Source organism: Bison bison, unplaced genomic scaffold (assembly GCF_000754665.1).
Source record: "Bison bison bison isolate TAMUID 2011002044 unplaced genomic scaffold, Bison_UMD1.0 scf7180017864461, whole genome shotgun sequence".
Taxonomy (NCBI): domain Eukaryota; kingdom Metazoa; phylum Chordata; class Mammalia; order Artiodactyla; family Bovidae; genus Bison; species Bison bison.
This window is the reverse complement of record NW_011495023.1, coordinates 17,274,475-17,284,260: the sequence shown is the minus strand read 5'-3', so window position 1 is coordinate 17,284,260 and position 9,786 is coordinate 17,274,475. Positions and strand designations below refer to the sequence as shown.

General features: G+C 45.6%; 1 protein-coding gene across 2 annotated transcripts in view; it reads left to right on the top strand.

Annotated features, from left to right (window-relative positions):
* Positions 1-27: 27 nt before the first annotated feature.
* The window catches only part of SVIL (supervillin), a 255,184-nt gene continuing 245,425 nt past the window's right edge, over positions 28-9,786 (top strand). The window contains exon 1 of one of the 2 annotated variants that reach the window (XM_010860021.1): positions 28-108. The gene's annotated coding sequence lies outside the window, so the exon portion shown is untranslated. The remainder of the gene's footprint in view (positions 109-9,786) is intronic. The other variant, XM_010860023.1, reaches the window with a different exon arrangement.

Sequence of the window (9,786 nt, the reverse complement as noted above, 5' to 3'; positions counted from 1 at the left end):
TGACAGCGGCCGCCTCCCGGTACCCTGAGGGGAGCTCCAGAAGGCGGTAATTGCATTACTGTGAGGCAGCGACCCGGCGGCTCCAGTTCAGGCGGCAATCTGGGTCAGGTGCGAGGTTAAGCGCTTCTGGCGTCGGCATTACAGCTCCGGTGCAGTCCTGACGGTTTGTTGTAATTGGAAGTTCCGCCGAGGGGAGAGGACGGCGGTGAGAAAGAGGAGAGCTCCTGTCCTCCTCCGAGGTTGTGGTCACTGCGTGCAAACCCCAGACTTAGGCACAAGCCTGTCCTTGGGATGGCAGGGGCAGCATCTATCTCCCTGTGCGACAGACGCTTCCCGAGAGTAGGACGCCAGAGGGGGTGCTGCCCAGGAGAAACCCGGGGCGCTCCGCTCTGGTGTGAAACCGAATCCCGCCGTAATCTATGGATAGATTTCACGTTTTCTTATCTGCCGCCACTCCCTTCTGAAGTAGGGAAAGGCCTTCTGTACGAGACTCTTATGTCCACTTAGGAAGGATCGTCACCGTTCACTTTTAAGCCTCCCGCAGAAAGATAACTTCTACCGTAAAGATAGGGAAACGGGTTCAAAGAGGTCTCCAGCACCGAGAGTCTGTCTCGCTCCAAAGAGTACCGTTCGTTTGCTAGTCCCAGTTCCTACGCCAAAGGCTGCCCCTCGAGAGGCGTGGATCGGTGATTGCAGAGTCAGTGGTACAAGCTCTAAGCCTGGGTTCGGTTTGATGGTGTTAGTTATTAGGATTAGATTGACTTCACCTGTGGCTGACTTTTGTGTGGCTCAGGGCCTCCCCTAAACCAAGTTTATTTATTTAGGCCACGGAGAGCAACTTGCAGGATCTCAGTTCCCCAACCAGGGATTTAACCCAGGCCCATGGGTTCTGGCAGTGAAAGCCAGAACCCTAACCATTAGGCTACCAGGGAACTCCCCCAACTCTTAGTTTAAAGCTTAAGGTATATGAAGACAACTAAACTGCTTAGAGTCATCTGACAGCACCAAAGAGGCAGAAACAGCTGCGGTTTGCCTCTGCAGGCATCTTTTTAGGCAGGTGGGCCTAGGCTCAGGAGTTCTGTCTAGGAAGCTCGCAGCTCCGTTGGCCTTCCTGCAGGAAAAGGGCTGCATTTCCTACCCCATCTAAGCTCTTGACATTGCTGCCATGTGTGTTTAAAATGAAGTCTGCCTTGGAAATGCACCAACCTTCATTAATTAAAGTCATAACTAGTGGGTTATGACTTTGAAATTCCTGTTAGGCATCTGAGATCATCACATCTTTAAGCCTTATTGAACTCCAGTTTATGATATGAGACGGTGGTGTTGTCTTGAGTGTACTGAAAGTGTGTTGTCTCAGAGAAAAATGTTGTTTGAAACCCTGGAATGACATTCCTGACTCAGAATATCCTAGGGCACTGCCAGTTGTGCAGACAGCGAGGCATGATGATTAAGGGCCGGCTACCTCTGCTGCCTCCACGTCTATTGGTGTGTAATGCTGGGGCTTCCCAGGTGGCACAAGGGTAAAGAATCCACCTGCCCAAGCAGGAGACGTGGGTTTGATCCCTGGGTTTGGAAGATCTCCTGGAGAAGGAAATAGCAACCCACTCCAGTATTCTTGGCTGGGAAATCCGATGAGCAGAGGAGCCTCAAGGGCCACAGTCAAGAGAGTCCGGCTCTACTTAGCAACTAAACACCACCACAATCATAGCATTGCCTGGTTTCAAGCTGCAAGGGTTAAATGTGATCATTCGTATAAGGCACTTAGTAGCACAGATCCTAACACATAGTAGCCGTTCAACAAGTGTTAACTAATAATGAGGTTTGAGAACAGAATCTTCTCTTCCCTTGTGTGGAGAGGTACAATAGTTGAGAGTTAACTTGATCTTCTTCATTCATACAGCAAGGTAATGCACTTAGATATTCTTTTTTGTCAGCAAGTGTTACGTGTGTGTCTGTCTTGGGGGTGGGGGTGGTAATAATGGAAAACTTTGTCTAGTCGCCCAAAGAATTTACAAGGAGCTCTGGAACCGCCTGGTTTTCCTCCTCGTGTTACCACTGTGTAATTTTGTGGCCAATGTTCCAGCTATTCCTCTTTCTTTTTAAATTCAAAGCCAGTATCCCGTGGCCAAGAGGACAGGACTTAAAAAAAGCCCTCAAAACCACCGAACAAGCTGGAGAAAAGGAAGCAGGTCTTCTCTTTGTGCCTTCACTAGCCATTGACAACGCTAAAGAAAATTTCTATGTCTGTGAAAATTGTGCTGGCCTGATCCGAGCAAGCGGAAAATAGAATACTTTCTGGAATATACTTGGAAAATTGAACATTTTCTGGAGTCTGTTTAAAGATGAGCCACAGAATTGATCAGGGAGGGAGGAGAGTTTTAAACATTTTAAAACTGTTTGCTCAAATATGGTCAACTGTATATGATGCCCAAATTGCCAAACTAACATTTGGAAGGTGGCAGAGAGGGATCTGGTTACGTCCAGTTAAGCTACACAATGAGTGAACATCCAGGATAACTATTTCATATGGTAAAAAAAAACCCAAAACTTGGAAGATTTTCGATTTAGCCAAGTGGAGAAATAGTTATTTTTAAGTGTACTATGTCAAGTTGTTGATGAAAGCCTCCTGAACATTGCTGCTTCCTAGTTCTTGATTTTTGCATTTATCTTTTAAATAAGCATCCTGGGTGAAGGACTGGAGACCTTATAACATTATTAAATGCCACCCAATAGTGAAAGTTGTTACCAAGAAGGGCATGGAGTGGAGTCCAGGGTGGGATTGCCCTTGAAAGCCGTACATGGATTTTTCCATTTGGGTGTGAATGAGCTGCGTGTCTATAACCAGGGGATGGCGTGCAAAGGGTTAGCAGCAAGGTTTCTCCCCTTTTGTGCATCTCGCTTCATTTGTAGCTACTTGTTGAGTTTCCAGGGCGGAAGAAAGAAGCAGCTGCGGGGCATGCGCCAGACCTGCGCTGGGCTGTCGCTTCCATTGTGGGGAAGATGAACAGGCAGCCTTATTTTGGATCACATAGCAGCTTGTTCAAAAGCATCTTGCATTCCGCAGCTGCTCCACAACTTCTTCGCGTATGGGAGAGAACTTGCCAGCTGCTGGGGCAACTGTGCTTACATTTGCTGCTTTTGTGCAGAAACCCAGGAAGGTAAAAATCCATAGACGCCTTTGTTAAACTGTAGCCATTGTAAAGAGTCTTGTTTGTTTCTGTTATGTCAATGTTATTCCAGATAGAGGGTCTCAGGGGAGAAAAGGAAATGTCAGAATTAACATTCCCCCCTCCCCATACCTTTTTTTTTTTTTGAGGATGACCACCATGTATGTAGATTTTCCCTCCTGAAAACCTAGGCTGCTTTTGTATTTCGGTAACTAACAAAGAAACAGGTCGCATGGTAAAACTAAGTGGGTTTTTTTATTTTTTAAGTTGCCATATTCATCAGGGTTAATCATATATAATCTTCTGTTGCATGAAATATATAAAAGTTACAATGTATGTCCTGACTTTGCGCTTTTGTTTTCTGAAGATTTAGGGTATTTTGCATTTGTTAGAGCCAGTCTGTGCTTTGCCCACACCCCTTATCTTATCCTTGAGAAAACTGGAGTTTCCAAGAAGTTGTTACTTACCCAAGATGACTTAGCTCTTTGGTTTACTTCAGTGCATCTTAGGTTGAGTGTTTACATGCAAGCCGGCCTGGAGAACCTGAAGATGAAAAATGGTTTGGGTCTAGCCGTGGATGGACTCCCAGGTCAGAAACAACAGACAGAAACAAGTACAATGTGAGGGCTGTAATAGAGGCAGCATTTGTGTGTGTGTGTGTGTGTGTGTGTTTGTGTGTGTGTGTGTGAAGGTGCCTCTTCAGAGAGCTTTCTGTGTAATCCTGTTGGTGGTGTCACCATGTCTGCTCAAATAAAGCCAAGGAGGAGGGTGTGAGGCCAGGAAGATGGGAGAAGCTTGATAAGGTTGATCAAATATTGAGTTCATATCCTAACAAGAGAAGGCTTTGCATGTGCCTGTAGATACACCTGTCTCTACTGGAGCCCCCCAGTTCCCTGACTCCTGCCCAGCACTCAAAAGCACGTGCTGTGCTTAGTTGCTCAGTTGTGTCTGACTCTCTGCAATCCTGTGGACTGTAGCCCACCAGGCTCCTCTGTCCCTGGGGATTCTCCAGGCAAGGATACTGGAGTGGGTTGCCATGCCCTCCTCTAGGGGATCTTCCCAACCCAGGGATGGAACCCAGGTCTCCTGCATTGCAGAAAGATTCTTTATTGTCTGAGCCACCAGGGAACCCCAAGAATACTGGAGTGGGTAGCCTATCCCTTCTCCAGCGGATCTTCCCGACCCAGGAATCACACCAGGGTCTCCTGCGTTGCAGGCAGGCAGATTCTTTACCAACTGAGCTACCAAGGAAGCCCACTTAAAAGCCTCTTGTCTCCTAATTCCTGTGAATGGAGGTGAACGAATGACCTCTAGCAGCTACAAGCATAAATCCAGTGCTTTATAGGAATTGAGTCAGCTTCAGTCCCTTTGTTCTAGGAGAGATTTTAAAATAAACTCTGATCACTTGTGATCACTCTAAATCAACTTCAGTCATATCTAATTCTGTGACCCTGTGGACTGTAGCCCACCAGGCTCCTCTGTCCATGGGATTCTCCAGGCAAGAATACTGGAGTGGGTTGCCATGCCCTCCTCATGAATAAAACCCTCTGATTCTGATGCTCATCTTTGTGCCGGCACCCACTGTGGCTTCAACTCTCCCAGCGACCCATTAATTGCCAAGTTAGACCCACAGTTCTAAGCCCTTTAATCTCCTTCAGGACTCCATTGACACACCCACACATCTTTTATTTCATTTCTTTTGCACAGGAATCTTAGATTTTTGACAGCATCTCAGCTTTCAGTTGGTTTTACTGCCATTTCATTTTGAGACCCTCAAGAACTGTGTTTGGGTCTCTGAGCTGATGACCTGGTGTGGCAGGAAGGGGGAGGCCTCAAGGGTGTGGGGTGTATTTTACGAAAGAGGAAACCGGCTCTGCCTTTGAGAACTTTGCCTGGGCTAGGATTAGAATAATAAGAGCCTGCCTCAAAGATCCGTGCCCTTGCTGATCAAGTCTTGAAAGGATCAACTTGTTTGAAACTAAAGGACAAGTCCTCACCTTCTGGAGACTTCATTGTGTGTCTTTTGTCTGCATGGTCCTCACTGGGTTCTTTCTCTGGAATAATTCTTTTCCTTATTACACTTCTCTGCACGTTATAAATGTCCACTTACCATGTTCTGTTTTCAAGTCTTGGCTCTTGAGGGCAGTTGCCAACTTCTCTTTTGTTCGTTTATTTTCTAATTGAATTATAGTAGACTTACAATGTTGTGTTAGTTGCAGGTATAAAAGGAGCAAGTGATTCAGTTATACACACACGTATATAAATCTATTGTTTTTCAGCTTCTTTTCCGTTAGCAGTTATTATAAGATATTGAGTGGAGTTCCCTGTACTGTAACAGTAGGCCCTTGTTGGATGTCTATTTTAAATATAGTGGTGTGTATCTGCTGAACCTAAACTCCTGATTTATCTGCCCCCCTTTCCACTTTTGGTAACCATAAGTTTGTCTTCTTTATCTGTACGTCTATTTCTGTTTTGTAAATAAGTACAGTTGTATCTTTTTTTTTTTTTTAGATTCCACATATGAATAATATCACATGGTATTAGTCTTTCTCTTTCTGACTTAGTATGATCACCTCTAGGTCCGTCAAGCTTTCTAACACGGGCATCCCTCCTACCTGTCCTGAATGAGCGCACACGTGCATGCCTGCGCGCGCACACAGAGGCCCAGCGTGGCTAGTGGACGTGTCACTCTTCTTCAGCTAGCCCCGCTCCTTTCAGAAGGTGATTTCATGTTAACTGCATCTCAGAGTGTTTCATCCCCGTTCAGTGCTCTGGATGCAATAGCTGCTTCCCTGTAGGAGGAAGAAGGTGATGAGCTTTGAGGGTGCAGCCATGAGGGGCCACTTTTTGGCTCAAGACTGCCCCACGCCGGTGAGTTCCTTGTGCGGACACAGTTTTGCTCCCATATGCCTCCTAACAGCACCCCACACCCCAAGCTTTGGCTGCCTTCTCCTTAAAAGACCTTTTTCCTTTTCTCTCTGATGCGCTGCCCTCCTCCTCCTGGTCTGTGGCCGTCACCCAGCCCCTCCCACAGCCGCTGGTTTCAGGTGTCTTAGGGACACTTTGCCTGGAATGCCCTTATCTCCATCTGTCATTGGTGTTTAATTGCTCCCCCACTATGCAGCCTGCCCTTTGACATGGGGTGAGTTCTCCCCCATCCTCGCTGCTTGCTTCTGCTGGCTTTTCCTCCTCTGGCTGATGGCCGATCCTTGGCTCATCCTGCGGCCCTGTTTCGGCCTCTCTGTGTGTGCACTTTCCCAGGCCTCCCAGGGCATGGCTTTGTTTCTGTCCTGCGTTTTCCTTCTCACTTCCTGTGCTTCCCTACCCTACTCTCTTTTTTTTTTTTTTTACCTTCTTGATTTTTATTTGTTGGGATGTAGTTGACATACCAGCTTCAGGTGTACAACATAACGATTCAATATTTGTGTTACGAAATGACCACAATAAATCTAGTCAACATCCATCACCACGCATAATGACACATTTCTTGTGTTCAGCACTGTTGAAATTTACTCTCTTAGCCTCTTTCAACTAATCCTTCCTCCCCTTCTGTGATGGTGCTTCCTGAGAAATAGATTCTTTCTCATTTGTTTGTTTTAACCCACACTTCGCAGGCCCTGCTGCCTTTATCGTCAGCCAGTCCTGTTTGACCGTCATTTGCATTGGGGATAATCATGACATATGTTATATGCACTATTACAGTTTTTATTTTGAGGCTTGTAACTAAAATGATTCTTGGAATGGAACCTTGGAAACACCAGTCTTGAAACTGGTCTGGTGAGGGCATTTGAAAGACTTGAACTTCGGGGGAAAGGTTTTGAGGTTTATTTTGGCTTCCCTTTCCCATGGCAGCACCTTGGAAGTCACTGAAACATGAACTTGTGTTTTGATAACTTTTTCCTTGAAAATGGACATTGTACATACACAGAACAGAATTAATGTTTGCTTTCCCCCCCCCCCCCTTCAAATTATACTTTTGAAAGACCTTTAAAGGAAGTTGAGTTTGTGCTGGGTGGCCAGTCTGTTTCTGTGTAAATCCTGAAAGATTGGTCATCTTGAGTCTGTGCTGTTCCAGAGGGTCATGTCGGGTACTTCCTAGCTATGATCCTGCATCTGTGAAAATACACAGGAGAGGAGGTCCGGGGAGATCCTTCACAGATTCACCCCGGTTTGGGACTCTTTATTTTTCTCTCCAAAGCTTCGGTCACAAAGAGGCATCCTCAGGGTCAGGATGGAGCAGGCTGGCTGTTGGGAGGCAGTGGAACAGGATGCCTTGGAACAGGGCTGCAGGAGGAGTTTCTGGGGTTCGGCTCCTGCTCAGTGGTGATCCCCATGAATTCTGGAGCCCTCGCATCTTGCTTTCCACTTTTTTTTTTTTAATTCTGCAAAACAAAGGGAAAGGATGCTTCTCTATGCCAAAATGAAGTTTGCGTATAGATCTTCCTAATTAAAAAGGAGCCCAGTTTTCTTGCCCTGGTAGACAGGGGAGCCTGCTTAAAGCATTGGGGTAGGAGCTTACATTCCTACAGACTCATCCAGAGCAAAGGATCTTTGTTTCAGCCATGCTCTTTAATTGGTGTCCAGCAGCATCTCAATGTGGTTACCAGGTTCAGTTCACTTAATCTAGTTATCCATCTATATTAACATCTGGGGAAAGGCTTTTTAAATTGGGATTATGTAGAAACGAGATGTGAAATCATCAAGTGGACTGTTCATTCACTGACTTGGTCAGCAAATACCTGTTAACCGCATATGTGTGTGCACGTGTGTGTGTGGGCTTGGTGTTGAGACTATAGAGTCAATCCTGACCTCATGGGGCTTACAATTGGAGATGGGTCTGCCAGCACAGAAGCACAGGAACATGTTGTGGGAGGGATGTGAGTACACTCCGGGTGTAACGGGGCACACAGGATGCACTGGTGGGGGCGGTGATGCTGTTGATTACAGCAGCATGGAAGATTGGGACTGTGTATCGGGCTCTTTGCTGAGGCTTGAAATGCAGTGCAACTTTTCATCAGCACCGTCTCTGAGCTGAAGCCTTCACAGGCTAAGTACCCCAAATGAGGCAAGACAGTAAGTAGTAGAGTCTGGGTGTGAACTCGGATCCCAAGCCATCAACTTTATTTAATCAAGGAGACAACCATATCAGTGTCTTGTAGGTTGGCTTTTCCTTCTGTGGCCATCTGCACCACTGCATATAATGAAGGAAGAAGGAAGCCTGGAGAGTGGTGTGCCTACAGGATGTCCGGTGGGGTGCAGACGACCCCCGCTGTCCTCTAAGGGATGTATGGTGGGGATGTAGTCCAGACAGTGATTCTGAGTCTGTAATTACACATTTTCTTGGAGTGTCCTTTATACTCAGTGTTTTGCCAACTGTGTTTCTAAAGAGGCTTTCTTATCCCTGTGCCAAGCTCTGCAGAAACTAGCTGCCAGGCTTATTGTCACTCGGGAGGGACTGTCCTCCACAGCGAGCAGCCTCTTTTCCTGGTGCTGTGTGTCACAGCCAGCAGCCTCTAGTGTCTGCCTTGCTGTTTTCAGCGGTTTCTGGGGGAGGAAAGAGGTTCTATTTCAGGCCTGTTGGAGGGAAGAGGGACTTCCCCATCTGTTGGAGGCGATCTGTGTGCCTGAAGCCGCTCTCAGAAGTCTCATCTTCACATCCAGTGTGGTGTAGGCAACGCTGCTCTTATCTTGAATGCTTTTCAAGGATCAAACGTTGGTATTTCTGATAAAAGCCCGGTTGTGATTTAAGAATACTGGCTAGCAGGTTGGCAAAACCTACTATTTTTGGAGAAAAGTAGAGGCTTGAAAGGAGAGCTGGGCCTGTTTTCTGTCAGAGGGAGTCTGTGCGGACCCAGGGCAGCCTTCTCAGGATGAATCACTCTGGGGCTTAAGAAGAAACTGACAAGGATGATCTGCCCCAGGTCTGCGTCTGTGTGTCTGTTTCAGACATGGCCCTTGATAGCCGGGTAAGTAGAAAGGTAGTCCTCTGTTCCTGAATTGTGTGCTGTGAGGAGGAAATTCCATGCTTGAAAACTTGAAGGGAAACAGGCTTTTTTTGTGAAAAGCTGTATTTTTAGTCTATTGGATTGTAAGTCCAAAAGCTCTAAGAATAAGGCTAATAACATCCTGTTACACCCGAAGTGTACTCTCATCTCCCCCATAACATGTTCTTGTGCTTCTGTGCACTACATTCCTAGAAAAATTGATAGATTGTGAACCCAAATATAGAGAGAACTTACTTCAAGTAGTGTTAGACTATTTCCTTCCCATTCCTCATAATGAATTTGATGTAAGACTTTTAAATAAGATATATGTGTATGATATGTAGATATATATTTGCATATATATATATGTTTATATTCTTATTCTGACCCCAGAATTATCCAATTATCTGTTGAAAAACAATCAGCATCATAAAGTTCTGATGTTGAATTTCCAGGAAAAAGAAAAGCATATTAGATGCATGACAGGAAAATTACACAGTAGAAAAATGTTTCATTTGATTATTTATATAAACCCAACATCTGTGTGTTTTTTAAAAAAACTTCCTCATCACTTTTTAAAAAAACTAAAAGCCTTTCATCACATGGCTTTTTTTTTTTTTTTTCCTATACTTTGC